Genomic DNA, 23,861 nt, shown 5'->3' on the forward strand with positions numbered 1-23,861 from the left:
GAACCCATATCACTTCTAGTAGTGAACAGGGCACCTCTGTACACATTGTCAATTAGTGTCAACTGAAGTGTGATTAGCAGTGTGATAGTGCGTTCTCTACGAATAGACCAAGGCCATTCAACTCATTCTGCACAGCCAAACTATCAGCAGATAGCTGTAAACAAGCCCTACAAGTTTCCTTCCAGTGCTGGAGTTATACATTTAAAATATGCAATTCCCCTTTTGCTTGAAAGAAAGGTTATTTTTGCATTATAGTTCTTAGCTATAAAATGTTGCCAGCACTCTGCACCTGGTGAAACATATTTTGAAGGCATTTTATTTTATCTTTGTGGTTTGTCATGTTGTTTGAATGACCAAAATGATAATGCATCAAGGGAAGCATCATGCTGTAGGACAAATGATTTGTTTTAAATGTAAAATGAACATTAATTGTGAATATACACTCAGGGTTTGCTTTATATGGGGAAACTGAAGAGAGATAAACAGATCACAGTAGCAGGTTTGCTCCACAACATATGAGTAAGATGAAAACATGAACAGTAGGGAGCCAGCAAAATCTCTGAAAAGTTTTAGGTGCAGCTGGGAATTAATGGACATGACTTTGCTTTTAGCTTGAAGAGTGAAGGAAGCAACACTAGTGCGGGCATGATGTTGCTAGGAAACACTATGCTACCACAGATGAGTTCATTCAATTTGTGCCCTTCCAAGGAGAGACTTTGTGTTCCAGTAACATAAAAATCAGATTTCATTTAAAAAAAAGAAAAAAGCAGAAGAAAGAAAGGAAAAGGAAAAGGAGGGGGAGGGTGGAAAGAAGCGTTAAAAGCTTGCACTTGATTAGGCCACAAAATGACATAATTATTTCTGGCATTTTTCTTTTAAAAAGCTGTTAAAATGATGGATATATTTAGTTTTTGAAAAATAGTTTTAAGAGCATAGACAAGTAATGGATACTTCAGATTTTTACTAAAACGTACAAAAAGACATTTAAAAGAGATCTTCAAATAAATGTTTGCATGATGCTGAGTCATTATAGTCTGTTAGGCAAAAATGGTACTAAGAGCCCCTTTACACAATAGACTGAAATATCTTCATTGTAATCAGTGAAATAATAAGCTTTCTGAAAAGATTTTCTACACAATGTTTGTAGAAAATACTTTTACCCAGAACCCAAAATACCTGTTTTTAAAAATCTGAAATTCTAAACAGGGATTTGTGTAATGATTGATACACAGAAGCTGTCACTCAGTGTTTGTACCTATTGACACATTTTGGTAAGCTGCTTTAAGAATAGAAATCAGCCCTTGCACAATTAAGTAATATTAAGATTCTAACACATAGCAGGGTCCCAATATTGGCAAATGCTCACTATGGGACATGGTGCTTTCTTCAATAGGAGCACTCCTCCTGATTGATAGTAAGTGCTTTCTAGATGGTATCACAAGTAATGCTTACCCAGCTTTAGATACATGGAGCTGTATATTATCCCTGAGTACTGAAATCAGTGAGGCTACTCAAGGCACAGGGCACTCAGTGAGAGAAAGGTTTTCAGAATCTAGCCCTCAAATCTAATTCATCAGCATGAAGATCTCATAGTATAGAAATGTGCTCTTCACATTGAAAAGACAGGTGGATATTCCTAGTGTGTAGAATTGTTCTACTCATATTTTCTCTTATGCTTAATAGAAAATCTTTAAAAAGTGAGATAAAAAGGATAAAGTACTTGCTTAAAGTACCAGATTGACAGCTCTGGAATCTGACAGCCTATTTATCCACAGAATAGACACAGCATGGGCATCAGCAATGCAAGCTTCTCACATTTCCCCAACAGTGCATCTCAATGTGACCCGCAGAGGCTGCTGCTAGGGGTGAGATGTTAGCTCAGCCTCCGTTTTTTGTTTTTTTTTAGTCCTGGACTTGTTTACAAGAATATTAAAAGTGGATGTGTGTGTACGTGTCTGTAGGTAGATGGGTGGGGGGGAATGAGACATTATTTAATAGCCCTGTATTAGGGAAAAAGTTTCCTTTCTTACAGTTAAGAATATCAAGAAATGCTCCACCATTTTGACTATGTAGTAGTTTAAATAGATGGCTATGGTTGTAATAAGAATGGTATAAAAATAAGGGAAGATTTAAAAATCCAAACCAAGTGCATCCTAGAAATTATTAAAGCACCCCCCACTACAGTCAGACAGACACACACTACATACAGAGTGCATTTATGCATGAAAGTAATGTGCCTGAAAAATCTCTGGCACAGTTTGCTCCAGAGGTTATTGCTCCCAGGTGCCGTGTTTACATGTGAGCCCAAGACCACAGCATGCTGAGCTGTGGCTGGCAGTGGGCCCAGGGGATCAGCTTGGGCTGCTCTGACCCAGCTCACTGTGCTGCGGAGGGGCTGGTTGGGGCACAAGAGTGCTTCAGTGCGGGTCTAGCTTGCATGCATCCCATGCAATGTACCCCAGCCAGCCCTGTCAGTGTCTACCTGTGGTGCACTAAATAACACTACTGCAGGATAGAACTTGTGTTTACATGTACTATCCTATGGCAGCATTTATTAGTTTACTGCAGCTTAATAGGGCTGCATATATAGAAGTTGAGGCTTTACTGTGGAGCTAATTAGTCAGCTCCACAGCAAATGTCTCATGTATACATGCCCCTACACACATATCAGTGGAAAGGGAACACTGAGAAATGCTGGCAAAGAAAAAGAGAAAGCAAGAACAGGATATCTCTGATGGATATTAGGGATGGATGCAAACTATTCTATTTTTCAAGGGTGGGATTCTCAAGGATGACACTATAAATCGCTCAAGGAAAAATAAAATCTTAGTATTCTTCTAATTCTAACATAAGAATTTTGAGGTCAGTATTTCTTAGTGTCTGATTTTACTTTCTTTCTAGCTATGTAAGGGTTTGCCTTAGGACCCGTCACAAAAGTATTCAGGTGCATTTTAGTGTGTTAGCACAGCAAGTACCTTACAGAACTTCATGGAGTCTTCTGCTTTCCTCTGAATAGCAGGGGCTCTGACATGTTAAACTGCCTCATACTCAAAAAGGCCATGGTATATGTACCATGTGCACAGTGGCAAGTTGTAGCAAAATGTTGAATTCTATGGGCATTATTAAATACTCAAGGATAGCTTTGGACTCTTTTAATTCTTCTGATAAGTAACTCAATGAATATATATCACTGGCCAGGCACATTTTGTTCCTTGGATGTTCATATTGTTTGTTAGTGAATTTGAGCTTTTCAGGTATGTCTTCCAGGTTAGTTGGACTATACATGTGACAATACCACATGAGAAACTGGTGATATTAACTATACATGGAATGATTGTCAAAAAAGAAGTTCAATGTTTAATAACTTAAATAATATGCTAACTGTGCTATAAATAGGGTGATAATACAATTTTTCCAAAGACAGTCCTATTTTAAACTCCTGTCCTGTATGTCCCACTGATTTCATCAAATGAATGCTTTTGTCCTGTTTTCAGAAACCTCAGACAACAAATGAGCAAGGCAGCCTGCTCAGTTAGAAAGGTTCTTTTGCTCCAGTTTGACTCTTCTGCTGAAGCTTTGCAATCAGTTACTCCTATTTTCTATATGTTGTTGTTATGATCAAACATGTATATTGCCACCATGCTTAGATGCATATCAACTGAAAACACCATTATGTTAAGCATATATAAAATAAATTTCCTGCCCCTAAAAGATTATAATCCAAGAGACAAAATATGCTTCTAAGGTTGTTTTGCTTTGTATGGCCCGCAGCACAATGGGGCCACAGTCCATTGAGGGATTATGGCTGCTTCAGCAATATGAGTAATATACAAAATAATTATTCACAATAATAATTGATGGATAAGGAAAACAAGCAGTGAGGATATTCACAATGGGTGAAATCTGTCCCTATGCCACAGGTCTGTATAAGTTCAATGCTCCATTTAAATCTTATGCAAGGCCATTTTGAAGACTGATGTAGTACATAATAGCCTGTAAACATGGGTGAAATTAGAGATGATTTTGTTCTTTGTGATGATAATTCTCCAGTACAGTCTGGACTATTATTTTATATGCTTATTTTCAAGAAAAGGTTATCCTTGGTTCTGTTTAAGTGTCAGTGTCTGCTTATAGGTTATATTTACAGTGAAAATATGTTGGAGATAATAAATTAGCAGGTTCATTTCACCTTTAAACTAAGTAGTAACAGTGCTCAGTAAATTAATTTGATACATCTTGCTACATCTTGGCACTCTAGGAAATATCTGGATCCAATTTTTGATGAATAATAAAACAGTTTTTTCAGCTTATCACCCACACACAAAATATGTAATAGTTTTCTTTGGCATTAGCTACTACTTTTAAACTTACTTTTAAACTACTGAAACTGACAACCATATATCGTTTTGTTGTGAAAAAGTCAAAGTCCAAATTCACACTGTCTGCCTCACTTGGTTTTTTGATCTGAACCTTGATTCTATCTATAATCAGCAGCACTCACTGTTATGATGGGGCCAGCCACCTTGGAAAGAAAGGAAGCATCCAGGGAATGTCAAAGTCTGAAAAATCCTCCCCAAGTAGGCAGTGTTTGCTCATTTGTTTGCTCTTTTCCAAATTTTCTAAGTTTAAAATAAAAAAAATATATAAGGCTTGCTTATTAAAGAGAAATAAAGGGAATGGAAGATATGGAGGGGGGAAAAAGGGATGATGGATGGAGTGATGAGCAGGAAAATCTGCCATCTAGTGCCCTCATTACTATAATACTGGGAAAACTCAAAATTATTAGTAGATTTATCCTCCCAGCACCCTTCCCATTTTATAAGTGGAAAACTGAGGAAGAGAACCTAGACCTCCAACCCCTAATTCAGCAGCAAATTATGGCTGCCTTCTCTGGGGAACCTGGGATTCCTAGAGGATAGAAGGGATTTCCTGTGCTTCTCCATGGTCTATGCATGACGATACATCAATAATTTGGAACAAAACTCCCCTAGTCATTGCAGTCCACTATAAATTACCTAGGCCTTCATCCAAAGCCCACTTGCAGTCAGTGGGAGTTTTTCCATTGGCTTTTATTAACATTAGATTAAGCCCTCAATCTTTGCTCCTTGCCAAGACAGTGCTATGTACTATAATACATTGGATTATACTCAAGTCTAGTTTCAGATCACTCACATGATGGGCTTTATACCAATCCCAATATAAAAAAAAATCTCTCTTGTTTTCAAATTTGCAATCTGACCTAACAAAACTATAATGCTGACTGCAAACTTCTGAGTTTAAGCACAGCAACAATGTGTGTAAAATCAGGTATCTTCATATTCCAACTTCCCTCTAAAAATTACATTAAAATCTCAAGCCCATTATAACTGGTACATATGCAACTAATAATATGGAAAAATGGTTGTGTCTAAAGAATATATAGAAAGCAAAGCAGTAAAAGTAATTCCCTATTTAATTTGTCTTATGGAGGACAATAATATTGTCTCTATACTTTGTGATGATATCTTCAGTGAGCTACTGATATTCCTAGAGCTGTCTAGCAAATTATGAATGAGGTACCTTCGAGAACGGAAATCAGAGCAAGAGTCTGATTTATCATTTGCTTTTGACTATCTAATTCCTGTGCCTACCAGGCCTAGCTAAAGCCACAGGAGGGGCATAAAAATACAAATGACACAAAGCAGGGATATAGGGAGGGACTGCTAACTTACTGCACAGATAGTATTTATCTTCTAACTAAACTGAAATCAGGACCACAATTAATCCCCAAATTTGCTTTTTACACTATGGATTCTGAAAAGCTATTGAGTGCACTAAACATTTCTCTCTCACAGAATTCAACTAAAGAAAGAGACAAAAAATAAGCAAACATTGTGCTAGTACATAAGGATGTAAAAGTAAAACAGGCTTGAAAATCATACTGGCTAGTCAATTTTCATTGCTCCAACTGACAGAAAAGGAAAGGGCAAGAAAGAACTATCAATAATCCTGAATACTGATTTCCCTCTGCCCTATTACTCATAGTACAAGCAATTATGATGTTACGCAAATTTTCCTAAATTGCCCAGGGGAAGCATAGGAATAATAGTTTTTTTCCAATCTTTTTCTATTTGTATAGACACTATAACTGTCTAATCTCTCATTCTATGATGGTGATAATACAATACTTGCCACAGAATTGAGAGTTCAAAGTTGTGATTGTGTTTAATGGAGGTATATTAAAACCTCAGCAGAGGGTCAATTGTTGACACAAAAAACTGCCAGGTCTCAAATGCAGGTTTTTATTGGAATACATGAAAGTATCCCTTAACATACCTTTCTGGGATGGAGGAGTACATGAAAGAAACAGGAAAAAAAGAAAAAGAGGAAACTTTACATAATAGCATAAATTATATAAATTTGAGGTGGAAGAAAAACCCTCCTAGGTCCGGAGCAAACCTTCCCGTTAATGTGACATTGTTCCTGTGAGTTCATTCTTCAGTTCTTTGTTGCAATTCATTTTAAATGACTAAAGCTGTAGAGCTCCTTTGCTAGGTTATTCCAATCCTAGTGCCTACCTATCACAACTAGAGCAGTACTCCACACTGGCACTTAGTGGCCATTGGAATGACTCCTTGGGGCTGCTGCCACCTGGGCATGAATTACAGCAGCTCTAAATTGTCCTGAGACTGATCTGGTTTCAGGGTCAAGGATGGCAATAGCTGCCTTTATTCCAGGGCTAGGTCTTCCCCTGAGTACAGTGTGAATTTGAGCCTTATAAAAAAAAGAGTAGACAGCATTATTCTTTGGAGCATATTTTTCTTAAAACCACTATTTCTATCTTTTAGAAGTGTTCAGAAGTATCGCATGTAGAGGGAGAACTAGGTGATATGGAGACAAGTAAGAAGAGCTAAGGATGAGGAAGGAAAGAAGGTGGATGTAATATGCAATGAACAGAGTTTATATCTTTCAGCCACTGCCAGGAGAGAAATGGTGCTGGAGTTGCCAAGGATTAGGGTGGTCAACCTCAGGTCAAGAAGGAGAGCTTCATGTTGTGACACAGGGCCCAATTCCAGTCCTGTTTATAACAGAACATCCACTGAGATCTTTTTCATACTAAGGCTGGATTCCAAGACTTGATCTGGACCAAAATCTCTAGGGCACCTGGGTTTTGTGGGGTTCCTAGAACAAAAGGATGACATGAATACATAACAGGTGGACTGCTTGCATTTCTACTCTTACAAAAATCTTAGGTTTCCCCCTCCCCCGCTACATTAGTGGAGATTTTGTTAAGATGCTTGTTTTTGTATGGATTGAATAAGTTATGATGGACTATTTTATGCGTGTTGGTATGAATAATACTACAGGGATAAATATTGGGCATACTTGCTCCTCTCTTGCACATACTAAAAATCAGCCTGGAGCTGCAAAACAAGAGATGTAGTACAACCCATGAAGCATGTGTTCAATGGTTGTTCTACTGATGGAATTGTACAGCTAAATATGTGAATGTACTATAGACATATTTTAAACCACTCATATCCATCATGGAAAACCACTGCACTTGGTGGGCACCTACTGCTATTCTAAGGATAACAGAAACTCTAGAACAGCTGTGTTGGTTGTAGCCATGCTGGTTTAAGAACATAGGCAGACAAGATTCTTTGGGTAAATGTGATATCTCTTATTAGACCAACTAAATAGTAAAAATTGTTCTTTGCAAGCTTTTGGGCACACACACCCTTCTTCAGGCACAGGGAGAGTCTGCTGGTGTTTTGTGTGCTCTCCTGGGTGGAATAGAAGCCAATATGCAAAATGCAGGTCTGTGAATATGCAAATGCATGGCAGTGAGGATCAGAGGCCATGGGAGACAATAGGCATGTTTAGGATGGTTGTTCATTCTCTGTAGATATGTATATTGGTCCCTGGGTTTCTTGTATTGTATTTTATCATTTTGGATATTGCTCATAATGTTTAAAAAGGAAAGTGCTTGAGTATTCAAGAGAGTCTGATAAAGGAATGATGATTATTGAATTTGTAATGGAAAGCACATGAAGAATTGCTGCAATATAAAAAAATCCTCATGAATCGCACACCATTGGTTATGACACCATCCTTCCCTAGAACCTATACGGGAAATCCTCAAACAACTGCAACCCATACTAGAAGAAGACCCAGTTCTTAAAGAGAACTTTCCAGAACCACCCATCCTAGCCGAGCGCCAAACCTCGCCAACCTCAACATCTGAAGCAAACTTCCTATGGCCTAAAGCACACCGAATGGATCCAGACCATGTCAGGACAAGAAATGTAAAACCTACTAACATATCTCCAGCACTCCTGCAGTAATGACACCCCACAACAGAACCATCACCTTTACTGGTTCTCATACCTGCACCTCCAGAACTGTAATTTATCTCATTCAGTGCACTAAATGCCCTGATGGAAAATATGTAGGAGAAACCAAACAACAACTGTGTACTAGGGGTGTGCAAAGTGGGCCGTATTCAGTTTGGATTCAGATTCGGCCTGAGTTGGCGGACAGTGATTTGTTTAGTTGATTCAGTCCAGATTCAATTGGGCCGAATCCAAAAATGAAAATTCGATGCTGCGGGCATAAACACAGCTTCAAATGTTTTTTCTACATACTTTGAGGTACCAGGTATGGCTTGTGAATGCTGAGATGGTGGGGTGGATGGAAAACCCCACAGGAGTGTGGCGGGGAGCATACTCGGCAGCAGACCCGGAAGTACTTCTGGTCCACTTCTGGGTCCGCTGCTGAGTCTGCAGGGCGTCCCCCCCACACCCCCTCTGGGTTGGCAATTGGCCACAGGGGGACCCCTAGGTTCCCCCCCCGATGCAGGAGGCACCAGTCGCTGAGCCAAGGAGGCTGGGGGGGGGGGGGTCCCCAGCATATTCTGCAGCAGATCCAGAAGTGGACTGGAAGTGCTTCTGGTCCACTTCTGGGCCTGCTGCCAAGCATGCTGGGGACCCCCCTGCGCTCCCATGGTATGCTTCATCCACCCCACCATCTCAGTGTTCATGAGCCACCTGGTACCTTGAGGTATGTAGAAAAAACATTTAAACTGTGTCTATGTCTGAATTATCAAATCTCTCTGAATCTCTCAGAATTGATTCAGCGAGATTAAAGCGTCTCCTGATTCAATTTGGATTCAGAGATTTGGGCACCGAATCAGGCCGAATCTCCACCAAATTGAATCAGTGACAAAAGCTTTGCACAGCCTTACTGTGTACCAGAATGAATGCGCACTGAAAATCTATCAAAGACAAGAATACCCGATTACTTGTGGGAGCACACTCCTTAGAAGAAAACCACTCTCTCTCAGATCTCCTAGTTGTAATCCTCAAAGGGAATTTACAAAACACCTTTTGTAGACGAGCCTATGAACTTCACGTCACAAATCTACTGGATACAAAAAATTATGGCCAAAATATAGACGTTGGATGTATGACACATTTTAACTTGACTGACATCTGATAACCCCACATAACATCTCTACATTTTACCAGCTACATTCTATCACCAGGTCAACATACCCCTTTCCCCCCAAACACACACACCTACCTGTCTCACACCCATTGTCTCCCATGGTCTCTGATCCTCACTGCCATACACTTGCATTTTCACAGAGCTGCATACTGCATACTGCAGGAGAGCACATAAAACACCAGCAGACTCTCCCTATGCCTAAAGAAGGATGGTTGTGCCCAAACAGGAAAGAACAATCTCAAAGAATTTTTTTCCAACTATTTAGTTGGTCTAATTAAAGATATCACATCTACCAAAAGAACCTTGTCTGTCTAGAACAGCTGTACAATTTCTAAAGTTTGGGCAGATGATCATTCAGGCTACAAGTAGGAGATAAAATAGTGGCCTTTACAAAATATTAAAATGATACACTGTGCGCTTTACAGTAAAATTCATATTTAACATCCAATAAAATACACATGAAAGGCCTAGTAAAATTCTTAAATAAGGTATGCCTTTCACATTAATTTTATTGTATTCAAATTCATTTTAAAGATATTCTAGATTGAAATTATGCATATAAAACCAATACCATAGCTATACTCATATACTCATATATTCTAATATGCTCTCTCATATCTGGATAAGGACTGATAAAGTAGAGTGCACCACTGTTTGCAGTGGGAGAAGATATCTCAAGCTGTATTTCATTGATGTCCTCTGTGAAAATAACACTTATTTTAAATATTTAGCAACAGTGCAACAATAAGTTGGCCCATTACTTAGGCAGCGAGTGCAGGTTTAGCAAATGAAAGTGTGATAGGTAAGACTTAAGCATGAGATCAAAATAGAGAATATATAATTCAAGGTTCAAATCTAATTAAAATGCAGTAACAAAAACCTATGTTAATTGCAATGTTATCGCTAAGCATTAAAAAAATTAAGAATTCATGGAAGTTAAGGAATTCAAAGTTATTGAATTCCCCAGCAACTGTAATTGAGGCTCCTTGCACATGTGCAGTTATTTTTTTTAATTACAGATATATTATGATAATTCTATGTCTAAATATATGTGGCAGGGTTATGGTTGTTGTGAGAACTGTAACTGAACTGTTTTGAATAATTATTTTATTGAACATGTGATGGTGAAAAGACTACATAAATAGGGGTGAACAAACCAAGATCTCAAATGTGTATTATTAACTAGGAACCTTCAAGAACTTGATACAAGTCCATTTCTAGTACCAGGTTTATCCAGGGTTATGTAACGCTGTGTCCTGTGCAATCCTATGTGACCATTATAGAGAGGGAATGATGTGAGTAGAAACAAGGATCAGAGCATGTAGCACTTCATATTTAATGTCATCACTAGGCCAGAGGCAATGAAGTTTACTATCTTGTATTCAGAATCTTTGAATTTAGAATTCAGATTCAGTTCCCTACAACTCACTGGGAATTAGTGAAACTCAGACCTGGTTTTACCTAGTCTTGACAAGGGAAACTATGAAAAAGCATTAAGTTTTCCATGGTTTCCAGCTAAGAGCACATGCGGCTCAACAGATGGGCCAGGCCCAGTGAAATGTCTGCAGTATCTTTATTGCAGTGTTTCAATAAAGCATGAAACCAGATGAATTCCAGGATTTACCTAGTTTGACATATCATTATGCAGGGTTCATACACTCTACATAGAAATGATTAATGCATTGCATGCTTTTCAGATGGAGCACTCTAAGACAGGATGGTATAGCATATACCAAAATCTGCACCTATTATCACAACTCTTCTGTGACAGCAGCTGGTTATTGTTCCAAACATTGGAAAGAGTAACAGAAAGTTGAACATAACAGAAAGCTAGCCATCGGCCTCATCTTATACCCAGTGAAGTAAAAGGCAGAATTATTATCGTAGTGGGAGCGCACCTAAGGACCCCTGGTCTACAGGCTACACAAACACAGACTTTGCCTCTAAGATCCCATTGTTGTAAAAAATGTAGGTTCAGGCCTCATGAGAGCAGCTATGCTGTTGCTATCAAGTCAGCCCTATGCACTCTCAGACTTCTCCACTCAATTGAAAAACCCTCAGAGAGATGGAAGGCACAACCCATTCTCTCCTAACAACCTAGGTTGTCAGAGGAGTCTGCCTTCTTACAAATTATTTTTTCCCATGATGGGAGACACCATCCAATAGCAACTGTGTGTTAATGTTTTAAGAAAACTCATTTTACAGGCCTACAATTATTAGTTTTACTGCTCAGAAAATATTTTAATCTGCACTGTTACTTGTTGGAACTGTCTCTCACTGAAGAGACAGAGAATGTAACTGTCAAACTACGTTAGTTTAGGCATACTCAGATAAGTTAAATGCACGGATACATTAAATGCAATCACATTAAAGTAACAAGGCATTGGTCTAAACCCACAAACCACAGGATATTCATAATTAAGCATGAAACACTATCTGTAATGTATCCTGTAGCGCCCAGACATTTAAATCTGAATCTCTTGTTTTCTTAATCAGTTTCTCTGGCACTGACCCTATTTCCAATATTCTGTAAACAATAATGCCATGACAGAAGGTGATAGTTTGGTTGACAATAATGTAATTTTTCAGTCCTCCACCTTTTTAATATTTAAAAAAAATGCTTACAGAGAACCAATCAGGAAAAAATGAGATAAAAGGAAAATAATTTTTCATTGATGGTGCAAAGTATGAGCGCTGACACTATGGATAATGTCTACAATGCAGGCATTATCGTGGCCACAGCATGGTTCTGACAGTTACGTAGTGTGAGAAGCTTATGTTATCTTCAGAGAGGCTCTAATTAAAAACCTGATTTTGCTGTAAAATCTTTACTAATCACTTAGTTCTGTTTGAAGGCTAACCATATATTTCTGGATGAGTTTCATTCATCTTGTGGAGGGACTACTGCAAAGACCTTCGTAGACCTTAAGTTCTCCATTTAAGAGGCTGCAGTCCCCTGCAACTCAGGGCTAGCTATGTACTCTCACTTAATGAGGAAGAAATTTTTATTTTGCTATTGAATGAGGGAGTTGAGGGCAGACACAGGGGTGAAGAACTTGTTTGAATCCTACACCTTGGCTCTGTTTTGGGAGTCAGTTTTCACTTCTCCAAACTATCTATACCTCACCCACTGGAGCCCAAATATTTTAGGACTGAGTCAGTTCAATGCCTCTGTACACCACTGACATATCCACAAAAATATGTATATTAAAAGCAAAGGAAAGAAACTTTTGGCTGAGTAACAAGACTGCTTCTGGTGGAGAGATCCGGCAGGCTGTTGTTTTCAGGTAAGTAGTAGAAGTCCCATCACTTGCTACAGCATATGAAAAAGAACAGTCCTGCATGGCCACTGTTACAAAGCAGATCACGTAACTGTGTGCCTACCTCAAACTCCCACCGTTCAATATATAGTTCTAAGCACAAATGGTCAGCAACTTGTTTACAGGCATGTCAGCTGAGCAGCTGCTGGCAAGTGTCCAGGGTGACTCGAATTCATGCCTCTGGATCCTTGCAAGATGCCTTCCCCACTGCCATTTTGCCTCTCACTGAGTTTACTAGAATGACTTTGATTTATATCAGAAAAAGGTTTCATGGAACTCATTGCAACTTATCATATCAGGGTTCTTTATATAAAACTTTAAAACTTAATATCACATTTACTCTTCAAAGAAAAGAAAATATTTTACAGTCCCTTCTAGAAGAGCAGGGGTTATTAGCTCTGGTTTCTTTGGCCACACTGGCTAAAATTTTGTGCCATATGCTTCACGCTGATTGTCCACCTGGCTACAGTGATGCAATCCACAGGCTGCACATCACTGCACATCACTAGCAGGTAAACTGCTGCTACCGTATGGCCTTTCTGACCTATGAAAAAATCATGAATAGCTGGTGGCACTCCTGACTGAGAAAACCAACATACCACTCAGGGAAGGGAGTTTCTCTTCTTCCTTCAAATATACACTAGTCTGACCAACACTGAAGAAAAGCAAACTGACTACTGATTGATTAGTATCCTGATTGAATCTCAGTCATTATTGCCCACAATCAAGCCTCCTGTGTAAGTTTATAGAGGAGCTATCCAACAGTTATTTATGAATACATCTCACAGAAGCTATCATTTGAGACCTAGTTCTCTGCCTTCTTTGCAACCTTTGTCACTGTTGTGTCACCTGAGAGAGATGACAGGCTCCAATATGCTAAAATGACTGCACCTTTCCTGAAGAGGAGCACCTCAAGGATCTGCATCTCCACCACTAGACCCTTGGCTTGTGAAGTTCCACAAGGATCAATTATCTCACCAGCCATGTTAACACATAGATACAGCCACAAGATGGACTGGTCAGATGATATGGACTTAAATGATAACAGTTTTCAGAGGACACTAAGATCTGACTATGGTTTATTATAACTACTGCCCAGATGAGCTGATCTTGCACACAATGGCTGAATACTTTGATGAGATCAGGTCATGGATATAGAATAGCTGGATGAAGCTGAACCTGAGCAAGACAGAGACAGTGCTAGCGAGCATAGGAAAGTATTATAAAGAATCTGCAGCCATGATGTTGTCTCCTTTGGTGAAGGTATGTGTCCATCATTGGTAAATTCAGTTTATGACTTAAGTGTCTTCTTGGATTCCTCATCGAGCTAAGCACTCACATAACAGTATCCTTGAATAAAGCTTTATATCATCTCTGCTTGGCTAGGAGACTCTTTTCTATCTTGGCAGACAATGATCTAGCCTCAGTTACTCATGCCTTTGTCACCTCTTGGTTGGACCACAGAAATGCAATATACTTGGGCACGAAGCCATTAGAGCTTTGGAAACTCCAGCCAGCCCCAAAACTGCAACCCATTTCCTCAGCAACACAGGCTACTGCAATCATATCAAGCCTGTTCTCTCTTTTCTATCTATTTTCCACAGAATTTCAAATCAAGTTCTAGGTCTTTGGCCTTATCTTCCAGGATCAGGATAATAAACACCACCTGCCAACACATCTCCACCACCCCCACTATTACTACACCCCACAACAGAGCCACCAGCATCCCTGCATCTTACAGCTGCACCTCCAGAAATGTAATGTATCTCATCCAATGCACCAAATGCCCTGCTGGAAAATACGTAGGAGAGACCAAACAACAACTGCGCGCCAGAATGAACGTACACTGGAAATCTATCAAAGACAGAAATACCCATTTACCTGTGGGGGCACATTTTTCACAGGAGGGCCACTCTCTCTCCAATCCTCAACGGAAACTTACACAACACTTCCCAGAGACGAGCCTATGAACTCCACTTCATCAACCTCCTGGATACTAAAAATCATGGACTAAATATAGACATTTGATTTATGACGCATTATAACCTGCCTGACATCTGACTCCCCAGGTATCTCTCCACTTTCATCCCCCTTCTCTCTCCCCACCACCACCCCAGCCTGTCTCTCACCCATTGACTCCTCAATCTACATATTCTCTGACTACCTGTCTTGTATGCATACCAGCTCAGCCGCTGGCTTCTTTACTTTTCACTCCATCCAGGAAGAGCACACACCAACTGCTGAAACTTTCTTAGCCTGATGAAGGGTTTTTGAACCCAAAAGCTTGCTTAATAATTATTTTCCAGCTATTTGGGTTGGTCTAATAAAAGATATCAGATTCACCCAAGGAACCTTGTCTACCTATAGCTCTGGGATGAAGACTGGTCAAGTCTGCTCTAAGGCACAGGAGAACGCTCTACAGTAAGGGGAAAGTTTATCTGCACAGGAGACAGGGCTGGCTTTGGAGTCAACCAGGGACTGTGGAATGAACCAAGAAGCATCACAAGCCTCAACACTTTCTGCTCCAAGTAAAAGACACATTTCTTGGATCTGCTTGCTCCTACATACACAGAGTAATTTGTATATCAGAAGACGCACACCTATCAAACAGGGCACTCCATCAATCATGCTTCTCACACTGGGGAGAGAACTATAGAAATGATAACATGTAACAGATGTTAGTCATTTTGCTTACTGATTTGCTTACTGGAAGGTGCTTAAATATGGGACTGAGTACTGGATAACAGACTATTTAGAATAGAATAGAATAGAAAATGCTGTATGGTCTCTCTCCTAAGAGAAAGACATACAAGGATATTTTAGGACACAATCTAGGGAGCTTTAGACTGTAAGCCTTCTGGGGCTACAGACTGTCGTTTTCTCTGGGAACTATATATTTATTATTAATAACAATCAGGAAATACAGTCTATCTGCTTACATGCACGCATCCCAAAATGTTCCCTATTCCCTATGTCTTGTTCTGCATGAACATGGACCCCCATCTGTGTGTACCAGATGAATAAAGTATATATAAGGAGCATACTGGCCAGAATACAACCACATTTATATTTTTCCTACCACCAACAGTCAAACACTTAGGAGTGAAAAATGATGCTGTGGGGAATCTGCCGCATAATTTGTATGGTGCTTTGGCATCTCTTCAGGATAAAAGGTGCTATAGGAATAAGATATCAGTATGAACTTGCTGCTGACCTTTTATGAATTTTAATATGTGGCTGTGCAGTGTGCTTTACAGACTGGTGTATGCAAACATCTCTACTCCCCTGTAGGAAAATCAAATGAAGGGTCAAGGAAAATGAAAAGAAAAACTGTAAGTTTTGCACCATGTTGGTTTAGAACAAAGGAAGCATTAACAACAACAAACGGCTATTTTTCAAATTTCATTTCCTTACAGCATTTTGTGTTTTCATGAGGACTGAAGCCAGGTTAGGAGTGGGCAACAACTCACTGATACTGAAAACAGGCAAACAAATGTGATATGTGTTTTACATTAATTATTTGGTGAAGCAGGAGTTCCTGGAGTGCACAATATTAGTATAACTGTATATTTTACATGTATCAAATTATGCCTGGAGCCTTAGCTCTTCCACATGGGAAGTGTGTGTATAAACTAGAATTAAATAAACAAATTAGAAATCCTGAGCTGTCTGAACATTAGTGTATGTAGGAAATGCTCAGCTGGATGGGTAGCCATGTATTTTGGAGACTGAGCATGTACACTGTATTTTTTCTATATATAGACATTTCATTCTGCAGTGCAACATAAGGTTTCTTTTTACTATAGGTGTTGATCTTGTGAATAATGTTTGATCATTTCATTTAATTTTGCACTGCCTGTTTGCTTTGCATGTAACAGATGCAAAAGTTACCGATAAAGACATATAGAAATAAATATTTTGTTTAGCAATACCATAGGTTAATCTCTCAACTGTGATTAATTCTGCACATGTGAGTGAACAAATTCTGCACGTGTGGGTGTAAGATGACCTCTCCTGTTCATGACCTCTCTGTGTGCTTGCATGGAAAAGAAAAAAAGTTGACTTATCTGCTATTTAAATAATGAATAAATCTAAAATATTGATTTTAATCTGCTATGAAGCACCCCCTCCACACACACCTACCTCAAAGGGCTTAGCTTGTTTAATCAATTTCTTGTACTAAATGGAAAAGGGAAGGGCTTTAAATTCTGTTTGCTTTTAAAATGTGTACAAGTAGAAAATCCATAGCTCCCTGCTCCCCTGCACTCACTCACAGAGGAATATGACCATTAATTCCCCAGATCAAATTCTCAGCTAGTTTTGTGCTTCTAGACAGAATGGTTCTAACTCTCCTGTTTCGAGCATGTGAAATGACTAGGTATTCACCACTTGGCTTTTGACTTCATAACTCAGCATCTGAACTTGAAGCAGTTTTTGCAGTAAACTGGGATGTATAGTATGTGAGCAAATATAGCAGGAATCATTGCTGGGAACAGTTCCCAGGACTGAAAAACAGTCTGTAAACAAGTCAGAGTAGGGAGTAAAAGAGTAAAGAAACCTAGAAAATGTTCCACTTGTGCTGTGATATGTATACAAGATCAATAAATCATACTATTCCACTGCAGTTACTGATTCATCCTGATTTAATTTTAAAAGGTGCAGAATTATATATTTCCAAGACATTTACAAGAGGTTTTTAAAATGTCAAGAACTAAAGCAGAATTAACTGTTAAGAAACAGATGGGTGGACAATGAAAGGAATTTCCAATAATAATGAAAAAAAGACTGACCTTTCTGTATGACGCATCTAACTCAAATTTCCCACAATTCTGTAAAATCTACCAAGTATTTCCAACCTTGAAAGTGCTCTGTCTCATAACACTTCTTACGAGTAGTTTATGGCATTTTAAGACATATTCCAGATAGACCACAGGGAAAATGTATTTTTATGACTTCCAGCCAGGTAATTAATGATGTTAGGCATGCACAGGAGAAGCCACAAGAGCTTAGGGTATGGGTTCTTTGAACAGTTGGAATATTTTCCCTCATGCTCAGATCAAGTTACAGTATGGCCCACTAATCCTGCCTGCCTTCAGTAGTTTTACTGGCTGCAGTCCTTTCCTTTACTTCTTGGGTACTGTTTAGCAGTTGTCACATTCACAATATTTCAGTGCATGTTAGAAACACTTAATTAACTGAGGCTCACACTCCTTTTGAGATATGGAAAAAGAATAGGAATTATTACGTCAACCTTTGAGAAATGTATGTGCTTCTGAAGTGGAGCTGGCAACTGTTTAACAGCACACAGTAACATTACATCAGATCTAATTCAACCTGCAGCGGTGTGTGCCACGGTTCTTGTGACTGTAGATGGTCAAGTTGCCACCAGCACTATGTTCTGCAGCATATAAACGGTACTTGGTTGTCTTTCATCTGACCATGGATTTAATTTGTTTTTATGAATCGTATGACATCTTCACAGTGCCGAACAGGGTGGTCATAAAATGTGGGTGCAACTAGCCAAGCAAAGTGAATGTCTTTGCGGGCAGTTTCAGCGTCTGAAGTAAATATATATTTAAGTATGCAGATTACTTATCCAATTGCTTGGAATAGCTTCTGCAAATGGTTATGGTCTGTTTGCAAAAATCCTTCTTAATCTGACTAATAAGACTATCACAGCTGTTTTATGAGCTAGCACTGTCTTTACGGTCAATGTACAAATCCATAAGCTATAGATATTTTAGTAAGAGTTTCGATATGCATAGTTGCTTTTCACTTTGAATTAAACAATTTATTAATTTTAATTATTTCCTCATCCTTGGCAAAGTGATCAAGTCTGTATGAGGGACCAATAGAAAACGAAACTAAAGAAGTTTCCTTCAACAAACTAACACTCTTGAATTATGTGAGTACAAAAACCTGGGATGCCTTAAAAAATTCAAACAAATCTTTGCTTGTCTTGTTATGACTTGGTCACATCTGAATGATTTGTTTCTTATATTTTATAAAATCATTTGTTCCTGAATGAAGGCCTAGAAGGGCAGGTTTTATCTTGGAGCCTTGGTCCATATCACACCACTGATTTTCAAGCAGAATTCTCTACTGATCTCAATAGGGAGCTCTGCTTAAAAATCTATGGCACAATATGGATCCTTGCTTGTAAACTTGAGAAAAAAAACAGTTTTATAATGAAAATGCTGATACAGTCCTGAGTACAGCAGGGTGAACAGCATGTCTATAATAAAGATGGAGGCACAAGGCATATTCTGAAATGAAAGGAGAGCTTTTTATGCCCCAACCCCCACTCCTCATATATAAGTATCTCAATTTTAAGAGAGTCAGTGTTTCATATTTCAAAATGTCCAAGCAGTAATCCCTTTAAAATTAGAGTATTAGCATCTTAAAGTTTTCATAATAACTAAAAATATAAACCCTGCTGAAAGAAAACGGACTTTAATTAATGAGAGTTATTTAATAGGACATGTTGCTCTGAATATGGGGGATTAAAAGATGAAAAAGAATGTGAAAAAAATCAGAATTTAATGAGCTGCTATCTTCATCTGATTTAACTAAATCTCATCTGCTGTAGAAAGCATTAACAATTATGAGAGTCATTTAAGTGCATCTACACAGTTTGGTACCTGAGCGCTGTCCTTTATGAAATTAAATTCTGCTGCAAATGGATACAAACTACTGTTTGAAGTTAAGGGCTTTGGCTCACCCATTGATCTTTCTCCTTCAACACATAATCAAGCAAAATTATTATAAAATAAACTGACAAAAGGTTCTAAAGAAAAACTATAAACTGATAACCTTTGCCAGATGCCCTGGTTTGAATTAAGCAAATACTGCTTGCAAATCAGTTTAGATTTTTGATAGGGATTTCTTTTTCCTTTGAGCTTTGCAGCACTACATGCAGTCATAACACAAAAAGATTTGCTGGTCCAGAACCTGTTCTGTAAAAGTGTGAACCACAGAGGGTAAAAGTCTATCTGTTTGCATATGCCTATAGTACTTCAAAAAATATAATTTGCCTGGAATTTAACTTCAATAAACATTGCCATTTCAAATTAAAAAAATCTGGATTATAATAACCACATCCCTAAACACATATGTACTGGTATATATTTTTTCCTATTCCTTACGTACTACTCCTATTTGTATTTCTCAGAGTAGTCTCTACCCTGATCAAAGTACAATAACAATATATATTGATTGGCTTAACAATAAAGAATCAATTAATAATGATCTCAGACAGGTGATAGCAAAATGTATTTTTTTACCTGCTTTTCAGTGAAACCCATGAAGAGATGCATTGAATATAAAACTCTATATTCCTATGGCTTCCAGCCTCTATCATCAATTAATAATACTGCATGGGGAACAATGTCAACTTGAATTGTCTTTTCGCATTTCTAATAATCTCCTAAAATAAATGGCATGATTCTGATTCTGAAATGTATGACATCTTTTAGAACTCACTGACAAGAAGTTAGAAAAAAGTATGTTATTATTGCTCCCTCTCTCCATACCATTATTAGAGAATTTTGAGGAAAAGTCTTTGGGGAGTGCAGTTAATGCATTTGTTAACTTTTTGTTTTGTGTTGTGCTTTATGTTTTCACCAGCAAATAATGATCATGGAATGCACCCTGGCTTACTGCTCTCAATAATAAATAATTGTAGAAACTGTAACAAATATCCCCAACCAAATCAAACCAAAACCCTTTTATTTTCTGTTTAATTCTAGACACCCTACATGCTACTGTAAAGCTCTATGCTATGATGCTAATTTTCCCGGAAACTCCCAGAAGAAATTGGTCTATAATGTAACAGATACATATTTTGCCTTGCTTCAATAAGTGGAAAGCAAAAGAAGTCAGATCAGTTTATATTCAAAATGTACTGAAAAGTTGATGGCAACATGCTAAAGGAACTGAGTTCCATTTTCTGGTGTTCCCAGTGGTTAAAACAAAAAAAAAACCCAGTTCTCTCATCTGTACCAATGTCTCTTTAGCTTTATAAGACTCACAATCATCTGTGACATTTAGGCTTTTTGTGTTTGCGCACAGTGAGTTTACAAAAATAACATCACTGCCATCCTTGTGGGACTCACTCCACGAAGGCTCTAGCAATCACTTCTGATTCCTAACAATTGGAGATCACAGTGTTTTGATGCAGCACTATTTTTCTGATCAATAAATCACTAGCTTGTAAGGAAAAAATTAAGTAAAAATGTTATTACTAAGCTTGTAGGATAGTTATTTCTAAAATTATTTTTAACAATGTCTCTAGATGAAAAACAAGACAATTTGACAATACTTTTTTTGTAGGAAAATGGTTGTTTTTTTCCCCCACAAAAATAATACTGCTTGTTATGATTGCACTGTCCCATCTATATCTTCAGTAATAAGACCACTCTGATCAGGGTCTCTCACATTGTTTTCTATTTCTTTGTCTAATCTTTAGCACTGGCACATCAGTATAGGGGTATGGTTATACCCCTGGGGCAAAGTGAAAGCAGTGAATTCCGGTTAGTGCCACAATAGTAAATGTGAACACACGGATGTCAGCAGTAGCCACTTCCAACTCCACCACAGGGCAGGTACCACTATTGACCCTCCCTAGCCATGCCACTGCACTGGCACTGCATTCAAATGCAGTTCTAAAGAATGCAGCTAAACCTCAGGGCTTTCAACCACCTACGCCTCTGATGATCTGGAGACAAATTAAAATGTATGTGCTTTATATTTATCATGCAATCTATCCACTTATAATATTCACTAACAATCTTACTTGTTTAACATACCTAAACAGATATCTTCTTTATCATAATAACTAGCTAGAATGAATATACCAGAGACAGACCTTTAACTTACCAATATACAAACAAAATATATGGAAGTGATTTGCTAAAAGCAAGGATCTACTTTAAATTATATGAAAAATTAGCTAACTATGGCAGCTTCTGTAATTCAATCCAGTCTAATTGCCCCAAGAATGCTTAGGAAGAAAGACTTAAATCTCTACTTTCAGCTCTTTTGCATGCTATCTTACTTTATGGCATATAAAAAGCATGCCACAGACAGCTGATGCCAAGTTGATTGACCTACTCTGTGTTGCACTGTTAAAGATTGTAAACAGAAACTAAAGATACAATGGGATTAGGAGAAAAGCAATAACCCTTCACACTTATTAGCAGCTTTTCAAAATTATGGTCCCCTGTTTACAGACTGCAGTTAACCCAACGTCCTTTAATATGCATTATGTTATGGATACAATACAAGAAGCTTGGGTAGGATTTAGGTGCCATTAGACAAACAGTGTTTGAGAAAATGAAGAACCCATCTCTTACTTGAGCATCTGGGACTCACTGCATGGCTCCTGATAACCAATGAGACAACACAATCAGAAGCGATGAATCCCAGATGTTAGACATAGGTCATGCTCCATAGAGCTGGCAGATCACAACGTGGGAGAAATAAAAGTAATTTCTAAGTTTATTGGGGTGAGTGGGGGTACAGCTTTGGTTGGATATGGAGACAGCATATTTCTGGTCTGCCTAAATGTTTGCAAGGGATAATGTGAATGATTCTTCAGGCACTGTGGTCTCTGTGAATGCAAAAGTTACCACTTTCATGTGAAAAACGTGCAGCATGCTAATGTAGCTGCCAGTTGCCTATTTAACAACTCAGAGCTTCGGTATCTAGCACCCAACGGTTATAACTAGCTTTAAGAGCAGAAAGCCTGTAAGGGGGAATTCCAGCTCCAATCCAGTTGTTGAATAAAGTCAGGATGAGGCCAACTGTGGTGCAGCAATCTCAGCAACTTAGGTCGTGTGTAGACGAAACAAGCTTCTAGGAATCTGGCTGTGAATTGATGCTATAATTAAGTCCTACATAGACTCTTACTTTCTCATACTTAAATCTGTTTTGCAAAGGCTTGGCTGTGTTTTATGGGTGAATCTCATATACTTCATTGCCTTCTGTGGGTCAGACATGTATGAATCAATACTATCATGAAAAATTGTATGGTCCATTCATGCATGCTGGAAGTTGTTTAAATCAAGACACTTAAGTTTAAATATTTCAATACTACAATAACTTGAAAAGAAAGAGCAATGAACTCTATAGGTCTTCAACTATTAACAAACTCAGTTGCACTATTAGCTTCTATATTTATCACAGATAGAAATAAAGAAAACTCAAAACCTCTGATCTGAATAATACTGAATGCTGAGAAGGTTCACGACTGAATGTACACTTGGCACTTGAGAACTATTTCTATTTGTAATATTTATGGTTTGTTCCAATAAATTAATAACTTCATAACCTGTGTAGATTTCTATGTGAGAGTCTATTTTACTTATATTTGCAGAACATTTTAATTAAACTAAAATTGACTAAAAAAATCACAAAAGGAATTACTTCTACTGGATGGGATTTTCCTAGCAAGCAGATTGCATTTTGGGAAAGGGTCAGGATAGGGAAGGAAGAAACTGACAGAAATTTTACAAAGCTTTACTGGATCTGAATGACACAAGATGCAATTTACCCTGCTGCAGACAGGTCCCCATAACATTCACTTAAAACTCTTTTTTAAAATTGCTGTTAAAGGCTTAGGGTGGGGCTCAAAGTCTTGTGCATCGCTACTCTGTACTGGGTTGTAGAGCATCTCTATTCAGAATCACAGACAGTAGCTGGCTGTGAAAACAAAGAAAAGCTGAAATTTGGAAATATATATTAAAAAAAATGGTCTAATTGGTACCTGTGGCACAACTGTTGAAAGATATTACCTGTGTAAGGATTGTAGGGAAATTGTTTCAATATATTTATGATATTCTTTCTTTTTAACATATTGTCCAATCTGAAAAACTGCAGGTTCAGAATTTCAAAAGCACCAAAACTTAAGGACATGAGTCTCTCTGACTTCCAATGCATCCTATTTTAATTGAAATCCTATTTAATTGAAATAATTTAGGAGCAAGGAGTTGAGAAAATTCAGGATACAAACACTTCTAGGATTCAGAGAGTATAGGGGTCTGAGACTTTATT

At 38.2% G+C, this 23,861-nt stretch overlaps 1 protein-coding gene across 11 annotated transcripts in view; it reads right to left on the bottom strand.

Moving 5' to 3' along the window:
- Nucleotides 1-23,861, bottom strand: part of TENM2 (teneurin transmembrane protein 2) — a 2,247,577-nt gene that overhangs the window by 94,944 nt on the left and 2,128,772 nt on the right. The gene's annotated exons all lie outside the window — the stretch shown is intronic.

The sequence above is a fragment of the Alligator mississippiensis genome, chromosome 9 (assembly GCF_030867095.1).
Source record: "Alligator mississippiensis isolate rAllMis1 chromosome 9, rAllMis1, whole genome shotgun sequence".
NCBI classification, from domain to species: Eukaryota; Metazoa; Chordata; order Crocodylia; family Alligatoridae; genus Alligator; species Alligator mississippiensis.